Source organism: Triplophysa dalaica, chromosome 8 (genome assembly GCF_015846415.1).
Source record: "Triplophysa dalaica isolate WHDGS20190420 chromosome 8, ASM1584641v1, whole genome shotgun sequence".
NCBI classification, from domain to species: Eukaryota; Metazoa; Chordata; class Actinopteri; order Cypriniformes; family Nemacheilidae; genus Triplophysa; species Triplophysa dalaica.
In genome coordinates, this window is record NC_079549.1 from 218532 (window position 1) to 234396 (window position 15865).

Genomic DNA, 15865 nt, shown 5'->3' on the forward strand with positions numbered 1-15865 from the left:
GCGGCGGAGGAAGCAGAGAGAGATGAATTAATGTAACTGCTGTGTAACACATAGTTAAGTAGTGAAGTCATCGTTTAGATCATTGTAATAAAAGCTTTAGAGAACAGAACCCAACACTCTCCCGGTGAACAAGAAACTCCTGAACTCTCTATGAGAGGAAATCTACAAGCTTTACAAATATATCAGACATGAACAACAATGCAGATGTTACAGAACCTGTGCCGTCTGCCATCCATTCACATATCCATACCAAAATAAATGTGACGTGTGATTACATATAACAATATATGATCTACTCAAGACAATCACATCACTTTACAGAAATCGTTTCATCTAGACATTGTTGGACAGCTATGAATCATTCTTGTTTCTTCACGACTTGTTTGATGTTATAGCTCTCGGTTTTCTCTTCATTTGATGATGTGACATCAGATCTCTGTGTGGATCACACGATCATACATTCTGTTTCATTCGAACAATCTAGATATTTTTATTTCAGTAGGAGTCTTCATGTGAATAAAAACACTGAACGTTGTAACAGTTCTAGTAAACTGTTACCTGTCTCCTATGTTAAATGCAAGTTGTAATTTCACTCCCGGCCATTAGAGGGCATTAGGGAGCCATTATTAGGAAGATCTCTGCATACCAGAGAGTAAAAGGAAGAGGGAAGTGTGAGTTAGGAATACCTGTTAGCTGAGAGCACATGCTCTTTCTATGCTTTCATTTGGAAAACCCTGTTGAGGAACATTTGTGTTCTACATCTCAATGTGAGTTGATGTGTTTCTTTATTATTAACAAAGGTTTATAGCGTGAATATATTTTGCTTGCTGAACCTCATGTTGTATTGTTTGTTTTGTTTTGACCAGAGGGTTTTGGTATCTGCTTGATTTTGATGGCTTCTCAATTGGTTCAAATTCTTGATGGTATTGTCTTCTACGTGGAAGTATATCCGAACTCCAGAACGAAAAGACACTTTTACCTTGGATTAACCCTTGTTGAGCAAATGTGGATTTTGTCCTTCTAACCCCTAAAACATCTACAATGGCATGATGGACCAAGGACATTTGTGGTAACTCTGGACTTTGATATCGGGTGTACTTTTGTAAGGTTTTGCTTCCAAATGCTATGCATCATGAAATTGTCACAACCTTGTGTATGATCTGAAAATGTATACCTTACTTAAGGGAAATATAATTGTTGGTTAATGGTGATTGATCCCTCCTCATTTATTTATGTAACCCTTGAAGTTAGTGTTACAACGTGTCAATTGATTGCTTTTCATTTTCTTTGAGAAGAAATGTCACATAACTCTATTAAAGTAAACCTCAGGCAGAAATCTGATGAAAAAATGAAACGACTAACGCAAATGTCAGTGTGAGATGAAGAGATTTGTAATGTTCTGGACTAATACACCAAGACCTCAAACACTCTTCAGTCAGCTTGAAATGACAAGAATAAGGTACACAAATTATGCATTCCATAAGCGCTACGTTACATCTCAATGTTCTTGTGAAATCTAACACTTGTGTGATTGTGTTGTCAGTTAGTAGTTGACAGGAGCTGATTTCTATTCACACAAACACACATGAATGCAGTTCATTTATTCAGAAGCATGAGATGGACGGGCTGACAGAGAAGTGTGAAGATGATGATGATGATCTGACGTTACACTACACATTTCATCTATTGACGATAACTTGCCATCAATCACCCTCCAGGATATCACCAAACATCATGTGTATAAAACAGTTACAGAATTACACAATCCTCATCCAGTCATGAACTAAACAGAAACAGACTGCTTTGATGTGGACGCAGAAGTGAGTTTGGGACATCTTGTTGAGATATAAACCCTTTGACTTCAACCGTGTCTAAAAACACTTTTCTTTAAAGAGGACATTGAATGAGTTCAGTCAATAACAGCTGAGGTCAACACAATCAATGACGCCCTGACACTCGGAGGAAACCCACATCTCCAGCTGCTTGACAAACCAAGCAAAACACGCACACACGCACGCAAGCATGGACGCACAAATACACACCCACACAAATAAACACGAACACAGACACACATACACACACACACATACACAGACACACACAAATATACACACAAGCACCCACACACGCACAAAATACACACACATGCACACACACAAACAAGCACACACGCAAATATACACACACACACACGCACACACACACAAATACACACACACATGTACAAAACATGCACACACACAACAGCCCTATTTTAAATTAAAGTCTGACTGTAGATATCCGTGGGTGAGTGAATTTATCGGATCTCTATTATCACACACACACACAGAGTTCAGCGCCATACAAACACACTTTGTTAGTTTCAGCAGCGTCAGTGAGAATGTGAATGAATTGTTGCTGTCAGCTTGTGTGATTCATGCTGGAGCTGAAGCAGGATGAAAATAATGAAATAAATAACAGGCAACGGTCAATGACAGCACATCTATCAGCGGCTCGTGTCCGCCCCCGCCGGCGAGCTAAATCTAGCTATTGCCTGAATCATTTTTAAAGGACAGTCCTGTAAAGCATCAGCTGAGGCCTCTGACAGCGGTTTGTTAGCAGGATAGATGAGCGGCGCTCTGAGGTAATCTAGCAGCTGTCAGATACACCGCACCACACGTGCTCTTCATCGGCTCGCTGTGTTTCAGAGGCTCACGCATTTGTCAGCTCTAGTTGGAAATAGTAAATGTGAAGAGTGACGTCCATCTTCCCCATAGCGGCATCTTCACAAGGTCAACAGAGTTCAATGAGGAAGAAGATCAATTGGGTTTTTAACACGAGCAGCGGCGCGTTCAACACAAACACCTTAAACAAACCTGGAAGCCAGAATATATCAAATATTGTGCTCTTATAGACATATTCAATTGTTTCTTTTGTTTACTGGCATACAGTTTGTACAAGATCTGAATGAACATTACAGTAAAAGCCATTGTTAGATTTAATTTCCGCATAATCGAATACAAGCCTGTTAACAAATGAATTGTGAAGTTGTTAAGCTCACTGAATACATTCTTGGCCAGACAGTTGGAGGAAGGGTTTCCCTCTGGCTATATGGGGGGATTCTTTCTATGCTAAACATTCTCGTCTGCTATACCTTATTTGGTCATTCTGTCAACCCCTGGACATTTGAAACCACCCAGAGGTCTTTTGGTACCTATATAAAGACTTGTAGATTCTAAAATAAATGAGTTCAAAAGCTGGATGCCTTTGTGTCTAGTTCTTCTGTTCCCAGATCTGCAGAAGAATTCTCTCACAACATCCAACCTAATCCAAAACAAAGAAAGAAATGTAGTGTTCGAAAGGAACCTAAAGTTTAACAGTGATTTATAGATGAAAGAAATACATGAAGGAAAGTTCAATGTGAGGTAAATTAACACAGTAACACAGAACACATCATCATGTCTGTTTAAATGTTTGTTGCGTGTAATGTTGATGTTTTGTATCAGTGAGTCTCTCCTCTCTGTGCAGAAATTTGTGGATTATGTGGGTTAAAAGTTCACAGCATTGGGAGATATTCTCTCTAAATCACTGTTGAAGGATGTCAGCTAACAGCTCATGAGGGACAACAACAAGCCCATTCATCCCTCTCCCCCATGGACATTCTGTAACTTCCTCTTTCGCTTCTTCCTGTTTATTCCATATTAAAGCCTGTTCCATGTGCACGATTGAGAAGTATTGCCAGGTCAACTGTGCACAGAGATCTCAGTAAAGCAAACTCCTTCTTGTGATCTTTGGACTCATTGTACTTTGCTGTCATCCGGCTGTCGGCTCTCGTTTGTAACAGATAGAGACGAGAGATGCTGCAGTAATGTAAACATGTGAAAAATAATGTTCGCTATGGATAATAATAAAAAACGCATGTGAGACCGGCCACTGCTTTAATATATTTACATTTACATTTAGTCATTTAGCAGACGCTTTTATCCAAAGAGATTTACAGGTGGGGTATGCAATGGAAGCAATTAGGACAGAATAAGTACAACAAAAGCATAAGTGCAATCAAAAAAGAAGACTGGTCTCATATAACCTAACACTGTATACAGAGATATATTAGTTAGTTAGTAGTTTTTTTTTTTTAAGAGTAGAGAAGAAAAGAGTCAGAACAGATCAGTCAGATGTTGGCGGAAGAGATGTGTTTTCAGGTGTTTCTTAAAGATGGCTACAGAATCTGCAGATCTTATAGCAGCAGATCATTATATAGGTGGAACAGATCCGGAGAAGGTGCGCGAGAGAGATTTTTTACCTTTATGGGATGGCACCACAAGACGTCGTTCGTTTGCAGAGCGTAGGGATCTGGCGGGTACATATGTCTGTATTAGTGAGTGAAGATAAGGTGGTGCCGAACCAGTAGTGGTCTTGTAGGCCAGGAGCAGAGTCTTGAATTTGATGCGAGCGACTATAGGGAGCTAATGTAACTTAATGAGGAGTGGAGTGAGATGTGCTCTCTTCGGTTCATTAAAGATAACTCTTGCCGCAGCATTCTGGATCATCTGTAGAGGTTTGCTTGTGCAAGATCAGGGCTCTAGACTAACTTTTTGCACTGGTTGCACTGGTGCGCCTTACTTTTTTTCTTGGGTCCACCAGCACAAAAGTTAGGTGCACCCAAATTTTAGACCGCATCGCATTTAACATTTACCTGCTTTGATCAGTTCACTTTTGTTTAATGTCCATATTAGCAACATTTACTTGTAAATGTTTATCTTACAAACTGTTCAACATTAAGTTCTTTATTTGAAGTACAAATTTACAAGAAAGGTAATTTACTGATAAAGTGTTTGTACTTAAAGTGCTTCAGTGAAGTGAAATTAAACTTAAAAGATTTCAAGATAAATGGTCAAGGGCTTGAAGGCTCCGTGTCAGAGCATTGCTTATGATTTTTGGACGGATCAGGCCTTAAATTAACATTATTTACGAAAAAGTTGTGAATTTTTCTTTTCATCTTCTCTCATCATCCCCTTCTACATTCACTCTGTTTAACTAACAGCATTAGTCTCCTCACCTCTCTGTCTCACTGCAGCACACGCATTTTCAAACGTGCACACCAGAGGTTGCGCTAGTGTTTTTTTTGTCCGTCATTTTGACTAACATGCTCGTAAAAACTCCGTCATAATCTGTTATTACCCATCACTATGGTTCAAGGTGGCGTTAGGTGCTAATTTGTATGTTCGTGACGTCATCACGCTGTACTGGCGTCTCAGAACTTGTTGTATTGTGATACAACCGAATGCCCAATAAAACCGATACAGTTTTTGATAGCATATTCAAGCCCTTTCCAAATCACTTTTTATTTTGCTCATATCTTGTGTATGTAGCAAAAGTTATGGCTGAGGTCGACTGAAGCACTATGATTTATAACGGAATTTGGAGTAAATTAAAAGCACAACAGTCCAGTATCACAAGAAAAAGTCACTTTCCAGTGGTGAGAGACTTACTCTAATAACAATTTATTTAAAAAAATCCTAGTGTTGAAGTCTATAAAAATACTGTACAAAACCGTTTGAATAAAACGTAAGTAAGGAAAATGGTGCAGCGCACACTTAAAGAACGAGAGCTCTAACATTATCACTACACAAGGAAATTAGCAAACATTACGGACAACAACTAATAAGCAGTGAAGCAACTTTTACATTGTTTATCATGTGCATAGTGTCTGGACTTTTGATCATCTCTTGTTTGTTTTGCGATCGCGGTCCGGCTCGCGTGAGGAGCGGAGAGGTGATAACTCCTGGGGCCCGTTTCAATAAGGAAGTTCCACCAACACCGAGTTAAAATCTGAACTCTGAGTTGATTTACTCACAGAATCGTTACTCTGAGTTTTCAGTATCAGACCAGCTGATTTGAGTTAGTTCAATCCACTCTGAGTAAGTTCACTCTAGGTTATGCGCGTGCAACATGGCGATGAAAAGCCATCATCAATTGAGTGAAGATAGCACTATTCACCATGGCAACGGCACGTGACAAGAAGCGCTCTGTTCATTTCTCGCCAATCGAATTGAAGGAACAGTTACAAGTGTACAGTGAATATGACACATATTAATATAAAAGAGCAACACAGCCGCAACAGCAAAAGAAAGAGAGTTGGCGTGGGAGAAAAGTGCTTCACGTGTTAATGGGCATGTTTATATGTCAATCACTTTTATATTTATTTTGTTGAAACTTTGAAAAAGCTCTCTCGCTCTCATGTAGGTGCAATCCTTCTGCAATAAAAAGATCTTGGCAGCAGCTGAATATGAAATATACGACGGCGTCGTAAAAAAAAAAGATTTCGAGAATAAAGTCGTAATATTTTGAGAAAAATCACAGAATTGCTATAAACAATGGCTGTGGAGGATTTCGTTGAATCCTACTTTAGATTAGGATTTAGCAATAAGGAAATTATTTGTCTTTTGGTGCGGTAGGAAACTGAATTTATTCAGAAGAAAAAATCTGACGTGAACTAAGAACTAACTCACTGGTTCAGATGACGTGCTTAAACATAACTTAAACTCTTAAACTACAACTTTCATGAAAATAAAATACGTATTACGACGAGTTTATTCTTGTAACATTTCGACTTTATTCTCGTAACATTTCGACTTTATTCTCGTAACATTTCGACTTTAATCTCGTAACAATTCGACTTTATTCTCGTAACATTTCGACTTTATTCTCGTAACATTTCGACTTTATTCTTGTAACATTTCGACTTTATTCTCGTAACATTTCGACTTTATTCTCGTAACATTTCGACTTTATTCTCGAAACATTTCGACTTTATTCTCGTAACATTTCGACTCTATTCTCGTAACATTTCGACTCTCTTTATTCTCGTAACATTTCGACTCTCTTTAATCTTGTAACATTTCGACTTTATTCTCATAAAATTTCGACTATATTCTCGTAACATTTCGACTTTATTCTCGTAATCTTGAATTTATTTTATTTTTAACGTGGCACTAAAACGCCGTCATAGAAATACAATAACATCATTCATTCAGGAAAGTTTAAAGAAATAAAATGCTCTTTCTAGTAGGATGCCTGATTGGGAAATGTTAAATGTACTTCTTAAACTGGCCTTAAAAGTTAAGATAAAACGTACAAACGGGGCCTCACAATTCTCTCTCGACATAAATATAATTCTCTGTGAATTAATGCAGCTTCCTCATCTATGGGTTCCTGAATAAACGGAAATGCCATTTTAAGTTCTGTGTGACTAAATAGAGCGCGATTAGGAACACGAATCAATAAACAAATGATGTATGCAATTTCAACACCGCTCGCGCTTCGAAAAGGGGGCGGAGATTGTAACAAACCCTGGGTTTGCGGAATTAAACCTGCTCCTGACCAGGTTGGGTTCACGGTGTGTGTTACTCTGGTTACTCACTCGGAGTATAAGATACCTCGATTTCTGAAATGGGCTTCACTTACTCCGCGGTCGCGGGTTTGACATACCTCGCGTTCTGAAACCAAAAACCCTGATTATTCCATTTTCTGGGGTTGACTAACTCTGAGTTTGCACTTTCTGAAGCGGGCCCCTGGTGCTGCAGACTGTGAGCTATGTCAACTCACGAAAACATTGTTTAAAAAAAACTTTTCGTGACATAGTTTACACAGTACTGGCGGGAAATGTGCAGTGATACTCCTTCATTCTTCATGTTATTTGGTTTACTTTGATTGGTCAACTGTCTTTCCCACGTCCCAGCGCGACATCCGATGCATATGTCTAGTCAGTAACAAAAACAGGTGAAAACACGCAGGTCGCTTTTCGAGCATATCACGCTGAAGAGAAATGGGGATTTACAAATTGCCCTCATTGTAATCTGCCAAAATGACGGGCGGCCATCAGATTTTTCCGTCACGGGTGAAAAATCCGTCAATGACAGAGACTTTTCAGTTAACGCGACCTCTGGTAAACTCACGTGCAGGAATATCTGGACCACAGCCAATCAGAGGGGGGTCCGCCCTTCACTATCATTGATTGGTTTTGATTGAAAAATCATTGAAAAATAAGGTTGCATGTGCGACCAAATTAGTCGCACTCTAGAGCCCTGAAACTGGAAGTCCATCCAGTAGCACATTGCAGTAGTCCAGTCTGGACAGGACCAGAGCCTGTACTAGGACTTGCGTAGCATGCTCTGATAGGAAGGGTCTAATTTTCCTAGTATCGTAGAGGATGAATCTACAGGACCGGGCGGTGTTAGCAATTTGATCTGTGAAGTTGAGCTGATCATCGATCACCACTCCCAGGTTTCTTGCCTTTCTGGAAGATGTGATGGTTGATGAGCCCAGTTGAATGGAAAGGTTGTGATGAGTCTTTGTATCAGCCGGGATTGCAAGCAGTTCTGTTTTTGAAAGGTTCAGCTGCAGGTGATGGTCATTCATCCAGAGCGAGATGTCAGCTAGGCAAGCAGAGATGAGTGCAAAAACAGTCGGATCGTCTGACCGAAAAGAAAGGTAGAGTTGTGTATCATCCGCATAGCAGTGATAGAAAAAGCCATGTTTCCGGATGACAGAGCCTAGGAATGACATGTATACAGAGAATAGCAACGGACCAAGCACTGAACCCTGTATTTAAATGCAAACCTTTCTATGAATGTATTTTATTCACTAGTTACTCAGTGCCGTGATGAATAGAGAAATATGATTAAAATGCCTTACAAACTTGTTGTCTTAGTACAAGAGACTGAGCTATTGGGTCAAATATGGACAAACCCAACGGTCGGGTAAAAATAACTCAAAATTTGCATTTTGTATTAATGCATTTGGCAGATATGGAAAATATAGTTATATTTTACCCAATAATGGGTTAAAACGACACAGAATTTCGATTTGTAATGACCCAGCATAGGTCCATTTATAACTCAATGGCTGATGCATTTTTACTCAGCGTTGGGTCGAGTGTATATCAGAAAGCATATTTATATATATTTATATATATAACATTTCTTAGACATACTTATATACATTTTTGAGCACTTTTAAGTATGTTTTGGACTTGCATTTAAATTGTGGATATGATTTTTGTTTATTAAAGTCATTAATAGTTGACTTTGAAGTGACGCTAAAGAGTGCAAGGGTATGTCATCTTACTTGATTCATTCCTCCATCCTCCAATACAAGAGATTCTTTCATCTGCTAGTTCACAATATTCACTGTGACCAACACTTCCACATGAGTTGTGTTTGTCACTCAGCATGTTTGTGTTCATTTCACAGCTGAAACATGTCAAACTTTACTGACATCAAATGGAAAATAATAAAAACGGATCTAATAAATGAAGTGTTTCTATTTCTCTATAGGGTCGTGCTCATGTTGAATGTTGTAGATGCCTCAGGGCTTCTGTGTGCTTTAGATCAGCACTTTGGTTGCACTTTAATGTAAAAACCTCCGGTGGTTTCTCTGATCTCTGAACATCTGAAGCTTTAAAACACATCACAGTCTCACTCCACCATCACTGTTTCAAGCTTCAAAACAAGACCAACACTTTCCAGGTCAGTTGTTGTGTATGAAGTGTATGCTTCCATTCTTGGTTTCCTGAACAAAACTCTGATTTCATCACACAAATACAAAAATCTTTTTTTTTTTTTTCTCAGTTCAGCCATCTAACAAATCATCACATATGTGCATACATCTTATCCAACAGTGCACATTTTTATTGACACTTCTGATGACGTCACACATCACACACACAGCTTCAGCTTTTCCGCCCCGACGGCCTGCAACCCAGCAGCATTGGAGCGGAAATTCTGTCCGACAACATCTCAAAGACGCTACGCACCATTTGACTAGTAAGTACAAATTTTTACCATAGTCTGTGTTGCTCTCACCCAACTGTTAAGAATGTTACTGCTAGCAAAAACGTTGAAACTGTGTCTGTTCCCCGAATAATACAAGCAAATAATAATTTATTTAAAAGTCAGAGAAAAAATCTTATCATGATTAAACCTAAAGACAATATATTTAATGAGCAAAACCAACGCCTAAAGTTTGGGCTACTTAATATTAGATCACTAAATCCAAAGGCAGTTATTGTTAATGAAATGATCACATCCAACAGTTTTGATATACTATGCCTTACTGAAACCTGGCTTAAGACAAATGATTATTTTGGTCTAAATGAGTCTACTCCACCAAGCTACGGTTATATTCATGAGCCACGTCCGGTTAGTCGAGGTGGTGGTGTCGCAACAATCTTTAGAGACTTTCTTACCGTTACTCGGAGAACAATGCATACATTTAAATCATTTGAAGTGCTTGCGTTGAGCATAATTTTTCCAAACAAAAGTAAAAAATCATTGGTCTCTCTTACATTGGTTACTGTGTATAGACCCCCTGGGCCTTACACTAATTTTCTGATAGAGTTCGCAGACTTCTTATCGGATCTATTGGTTAACGTCGATTAAGTACTGATTGTCGGAGATTTTAATATCCACGTAGATATTGCTAACGATCCATTAGCTGTGGCGTTTAAATAACTACTACGTCAATAGACCTACTCATCGCCTTAATCATACCCTAGACTTGATTATATCTCACGGAGCCGATATAACCAATATCGATATTATACCTCAAAGCAACAATGTTTCCGATCACCATCTTATAACATGTACACTGCACACTTCTGAAATCAGTTGTATATCTCGTTATCGACAGGGTAGAACAATCACCTCAACTACTAAAGATAGTTTCATAAAGAACCTGCCAGATCTGACTCCTCTAATAACCTTTCCAACTAATATAGAATCGCTCGACGACATGACCAGCATCATGGGCACTATTTTCTCTAACACATTAGAAGCGGTCGCAACTATGAAGTCATAAAAGATTAATGAAAAGATCATAGCACCATGGTATAATAACACCACTCGCGCCCTAAAAAGAGAAACACGTAAACTGGAGCGAAAATGGAAACAAACCCAATAAGTGGTCTTTAAAATTGCATGGAAAGAGAGTACAAACTGTTACAAAAAGGCACTCAAAGCACCAAAAGCCGACCACTTCCGTAACCTCATAGAAAATAACAAAAACAATCCAAGGTTTTTATTTAGTACAATTGCTAAACTAACAAACAAACAGACTCCACCTGACCTGGATATTCCGCCGCACCTTGGTAGCAATGGATTCATGAAGTTTTTTACTTAGAAAATCGAAAAAATACGAGAAAACATAGCTAAAACCAAACCTCCATGTCAGGATTCCATCACCATCTCACTCCACTCATTCCCTCACTCCGCCCAATCAGTCATTCACACGCTCATTGTCACCCGATTACTAATCACTATCACCTGGACCTCATCAGCAGTGCACCCATTTATACCACAGACCAACATTCACTCATTGTCTGATCTCGTCTACACATGACACAGACTCTATACCATACGTACCTGTATTCCTACCTACTATCCCGATCTTCTCAGCGAATCTTCTTCCGGCCTGCAAAGGAATTCATCATCAGCTTTATCAGCAAGATAAAGAGAGAGACTTGGTTACACTACGGATAAGTTTCCATCGGTTTTGTCATCTTACCGGATATTCACCTATCTCGTTGTACCGATCCATTCTGCAAATTAAACTTATAAACTTACCATTCTGTCTGTTTCGTCTCTGCCAAAACCTGACACTCCAAGTGTGACGAAGAATTAGTATCAACCATCACACAAAAAGAAAAGCTACAGTGTTTTTCTCCTATAAATCAGGAAGATTTAATAAAATTATTGCAACATCCAAACCGACGACATGCTTATTAGACCCCATTCCGATTACTTTATTAAAAGAGTTACTACCTGCTGTAATTGAGCCCATTTGTAACATAATCAACTCGTCAATTAATCTAGGACATGTCCCAGGGCCCTTTAAACTGGCTGTAATTAAGCCTCTTATCAAAATACAAACTTAGACCCCAATGAACTTGGAAGTTATAGACCGATTTCAAATCTCCTGTACTTGTCTAAAATACTAGAAAAAGTAGTGTCAACTCAACTGTGTACCTTCCTAGAAAATAATGACATGAACGAATAGTTTCTGTCTGGCTTTAGACCGCATCATAGCACTGAAACTGCGCTCGTTAGAATTACAAATGACCTCCTTATTGCATCAGATAAAGGTAACATCTCACTCTTAGTCCTGCTTGACCTAAGTGCTGCTTTCCATACTGTAGACCATAAAAAAATATTAGATCTTTTATACAATTATACCCGGCACTAAGACAGGCACTACAATGGTTCAGATCTTACTTAACAGACAGATATCAATACGTCCATTTAAATGGGAAATCGTCAAATGTTACGCAAGTAAATTATGGATTACCTCAGGGATCGGTTTTAGGAACCCTTGCAAACACAACATCCCCAATTTGAGATTACGCCAGCTACAGCTGCAGACTGACTGACCATCCCAGCTCCATCTAAGGCAATTCCACCACCAGCCAAGAGAAATATGACCATCGGACCATCCCAGCTCAGACCACTACATCCCCAACCAAGAGCAAAGACGGACTTTTTGTCACATTAATGCTGAAGTTACAATATTTGATATTAAATGCTAAAACTTAAATCACATGTCACCAGTTTGAGTGCAGCTATGACACGTCAGAGGGGATCTGGCCCTCCCGGGTGAGCCTGGTTCAATCATGGGAGATTGGGTTCCTCGCCACAGCAGGGCAGTGTTGGCCTGCTCACCAGGAGCAGGCCAATTTATTTATTTATTTAGAAATTAGATATTATTTATTAGAATGATCTTACTCGTTGTATAAATACCATGCACTGTGCTGTGTTTTAACTTTTCTGTTTTTCCTGTTTGCCCCTGTAAAGCTGCTTTGAAACAATACACATTGTGAAAAGCGCTATATAAATAAACTTGAATTGAATTGACACAAGCCCAGTGGATGTGGCACATGGTTGTTCTTGATGACAAATGCTGTGACCCCTCTTTCCCTCCACCATTACTGGGACACCGGTGTAGCACTACCACACTTCCTCTATACCGATGCTGCCAGACACATTCTCCCACTTTAATTCATTCTTTTTCAACACTCATGAAACACAGTATTCCTTGACAAGCTGATTTGTTAAAAGTTTCTTATCTGAGTGGAGAGCTGGGAGAGCTGACCCGTGTGGGACTTTCTTCAGCGTAGGGTAATCTGACGAGGGACGGAGCAGCGCACTTTGCTCAGATTGTTCATATTTGTCACTCAGAAATAAAAGAAAATGTCATGTTCAATGTCAAAACACGGTCTTAAATAGACCTTTAGCCATTATGAAGAAAGGTTGGTCCTTCATGAGGATGTGTGAGGAAGTACTCTGGTATATACCAGCTGATATGTCTTAATTCGGGTGCACTGTAAAAATAGGAAATTTGATGTCTGCTGGAATGACTTAAAGTATATAAAAGTATATAAAGTTTGGTATATAATTTTTTTTTAGAATTGCCTTTGCCTCCAACCTAACATGAACCTTAAGAAAACACACACAGAGGTCAAACAACTGTGAATTTTTAAGATACATTCAGAAATGGTCATAAAAAAAAAACCTCTATCACTGATCTCTGAAGCTGTATATATTTTCATATGTTAGATATACAGTATAACCATATATATATATATACACATATATTATATAAATGTACATATACATATACATATACCTAACATATACACTTACCACACAAAAATAGACTTTATATTTCACATCAAATAAAAGAATTATACAACAAATCATTGTTTGAATGAATAACATGTTCTCCATAAATGAGCACACGGGAATTATCAAATATACATCTATATTCATTAATGGTTTACTAGACCCATAATCATAACCAACACACAATCTAAACCGAAACCGACATGTTAAAGGCTGAGAAACACAACTGTACGACTGTAACGCTGCATGACGTATGACTGTAGCGCTTTATGACTGTAACGCTGTATGACTGTAACACTGTATAACTGTAACTCTGTATGACTGTAACACTGTATGACTGTAACACTGTATGACTATAGCGCTGTATGACTGTAACACTGTATAACTGTAACACTGTATGAATGTAACACTGTATGACTGTAACACTGTATGACTGTAACACTGTATGACTGTAGCGCTTTATGACTTTAACGCTGTATGACATAGCGCTGTATGACTGTAACACTGTATGACTGTAACGTTGTATGACTGTAACACTGTATGACCGTAACACTGTATGACTGTAGCGCTTTATGACTGTAACGCTGAATGACTACAGCGCTGTATTATTGTTACACTGTATGACATAGCGCTGTATTATTGTTACGCTGTATGACTATAGCGCTGTATGACTGTAACACTGTATGACTATAGCGCTGTATTATTGTTACACTGTATGACATAGAGCTGTATTATTGTTACGCTGTATGACTATAGCGCTGTATGACTGTAACACTGTATGACTATAGCGCTGTATTATTGTTACAATGTATGACATAGCGCTGTATTATTGTTACGCTGTATGACTATAGCGCTGTATGACTGTAACGCTGTATGACTATAGCGTTGTATGACTGTAACACTGTATGACATAGCGCTGTATTATTGTTACGCTGTATGACTATAGCGCTGTATGACTGTAACGCTGTATGACTATAGCGCTGTATGACTGTAACACTGTATGACTATAGCGCTGTATTATTGTTACAATGTATGACATAGCGCTGTATTATTGTTACGCTGTATGACTATAGCGCTGTATGACTGTAACGCTGTATGACTATAGCGTTGTATGACTGTAACACTGTATGACATAGCGCTGTATTATTGTTACGCTGTATGACTATAGCGCTGTATGACTGTAACGCTGTATGACTATAGCGCTGTATGACTGTAACACTGTATGACTATAGCGCTGTATTATTGTTACAATGTATGACATAGCGCTGTATTATTGTTACGCTGTATGACTATAGCGCTGTATGACTGTAACGCTGTATGACTATAGCGTTGTATTATTGCTACACTGTATGACATAGCGCTGTATTATTGTTATGCTGTATGACTGTAACATTGTATGACTATAGCGCTGCATTATTGTTACACTGTATGACTATAGCGCTGTATTATTGCTACGCTGTATGACTGTAACATTGTATGACTGTAACACTGTATGACTATAGCGCTGTATGACTATAACGCTGTATGACTGTAACATTGTATGACTGTAACACTGTATAGCTGTAGCGCTGTATGACCGTAATGCTGTATAACTGAAACTCTGTATGACAGTAACACTGCATGCCTGTAACACTGTATGACTGTAAGACTGTATAACTGTAACACTGTATGACTGCAACACTGCATGGCTGTAACACTGTATGACTGATACACTGTATGACTGTTACACTTTATAACTGTAGCGCAGTATGACTGTAACACTGTATGAATGTAATGCTGTATGTCTGTAACACTGTATAACTGTAACACTGTATGATTGTAACGCTGTATGACTGTAACACTGTATGACCGTATGACTATAACACTGTATGACGGTAACACATGACTGTATTTCTGTATGACTGTAACACTGTTTAACTGTAGCGCTATATGACTGTAACACTGTATGACTGTAACACTGTATAGCTGTAGCGCCGTATGACTGTAATGCTGTATGACTGAAACTCTGTATGACTGCAATGCTGTATGACTGAAACTCTGTATGACTGTAACACTTTATAGCTGTAGCGCTGTATGACTGTAACACTGCATGGCTGTAACACTGTATGACTGATACACTGTATGACCGTAACACTGTATAGCTGTATGACTGTAATGCTGTTTGTCTGTAACACTGTATAACTGTAAGACTGTATGACTGATACACTGTA

General features: G+C 38.8%; 1 long non-coding RNA gene across 1 annotated transcript; it reads left to right on the forward strand.

Annotated features, from left to right (window-relative positions):
* The first annotated feature begins 658 nt into the window (after positions 1-658).
* Positions 659-3163, forward strand: LOC130427750 (uncharacterized). The gene is made up of 3 exons (XR_008907344.1): positions 659-767; positions 867-1459; positions 1544-3163. It is a non-coding gene; the product is annotated as an uncharacterized LOC130427750 (long non-coding RNA).
* The last annotated feature ends 12702 nt before the right edge of the window (positions 3164-15865 follow it).